Consider the following 1,784-nt stretch of genomic DNA (forward strand, 5'->3'; position numbering starts at 1 on the left):
CTTGGGACGAAATACACAGTATCTGCAGTGCAAAGTTGAAGCATGGCCATGATTGTGAGGGTGACTTAGGACCAGGCAGCGTTTGGTACTGTTTTAAATGAGTCTGAAACAACTCCATGGCACCTGACAACAACACCATGAGAAGATCCTTTCTTCAGACCCACAGTAGAGATGTTGTTTGAGGGAGAAACTAACACTTACTTTTTTTAAGCCTATTGAACTTTTGGAGTGTTTTTGAAAATCTCTGGAAAACTTTTTGATTTATGTTAAAAGTTAAGATTGTAGTATTTTAATTAGTAGTTCTTTATAAGAAAAGTGAGAGGCACCTTCCCATTTATCTTGAGATATATCTCAAAATGCAAGATATACAGACAAGGGCAACTACTTCAGGTCTGAGGGCAAAGGTATGAATACATCATCACTGAAAATCATAACCCAAACATGAAAGAATGAGAGGTGTTATTAATCTCATAACTCAGATTCCAGGGACCTAAGAATAGGCAATGAGACCGGAAGCAGGGAGAGGACAGGAAAGACAAAGGGGACTGGAACAGATCGAGGAGTCAGCCGCAGGGATCCAGGTGAAGACAGGGAACCCAGGCAATGCCCCAGAAGGAGTGAGGTGGGAAGGCAGAGAGAGGACAGAAAAGGCAAAGGGGAATAGGAACAGATTGAGGAGTCAACTGCAGGGAGCCAGGTGAGGAGAGGGAACCCAGACCACCACCCCCTCACAAGCAGTGAGGCGGGAAGCAGGGAGATGACAGAAAAGGCAAAGGGGACTGGAACAGATTGAGGAGTTAGCCACAGGGATTCAGGTAAGGGTGGTTGGAGGGGTTTCCAGTAGCTAAGGGAGACAAATTGTCTGTCGGTTTGTCCTACTGTGGTGATGTGTTGCTGTGAGTGTTGAGGCTGTGCCACTGGCGTTTCAAACCCAATGGGGTGCACCTGTTGCACAAGTATTAGTCTGGCTTGCAGACTGAGACAGACTAGGAAGAAGGAGGAGGCCATCCACTTCTCAAATAATTGGCCAGGTAAAACCTTATGAAGAGGAGAGAAACACTGTCTGATACATTACTGCGCAAATTTATGAATAGCCTAAAAACAGTATCCAATACAGAGGAGGAAGATGAGTCACTTAGCTTAGAAAGCTGTCAAAGTAGAACTGGGAACAAGCTGCATTATCAGAGTAAAATCAGCCTTACTCATATGGATAACGTAAACCTTTTGAGTCCTCCATTTGCTGACGTAGCACCACTCAAATTGAGGAGAAACAGTGGCAAACATCCATTAATAATTGGAACATGGAATGTACAAAATATGAATCTAGGAAAATTGGAAGTTTTCAAAAATGAAATGGAACACATAAAAATTGATATCCTAGGCATTAATGAGCTGAAATGGACTGGTTTTGGCCATTTTGAATCAGATAACCATATGATCTACTATGCCAGGAAGAACAGTTTAGAGGAATGGTGTGGCATTCATCATCACAAAGGATGTTTCAAGATCTGTCCTGAAGCACAATGCTGTCAGTGATAGGATAATATCCATACACCTACAAGAAAGACATATTAATAAGACTATTATTCAAATTTATGCACCAACCACCAAAGACAAAGATGAAGATACTGAAGATTTTTATCAACTTCTGCTGTCTGAAATTGATGAACATGCAATCAAGATGTGTTAATTATCACTGGTGACTGGAATGCAAAATTTGGAAACAAAGAAGAATCACTGGTAGTTGGAAAATTTGGCTGTGGTGACAGAAATGCTGGAACTCG

The sequence above is a fragment of the Orycteropus afer genome, unplaced genomic scaffold (assembly GCF_000298275.1).
Source record: "Orycteropus afer afer isolate SDZICR_OR568_19922 unplaced genomic scaffold, OryAfe1.0 scaffold01032, whole genome shotgun sequence".
Taxonomy (NCBI): domain Eukaryota; kingdom Metazoa; phylum Chordata; class Mammalia; order Tubulidentata; family Orycteropodidae; genus Orycteropus; species Orycteropus afer.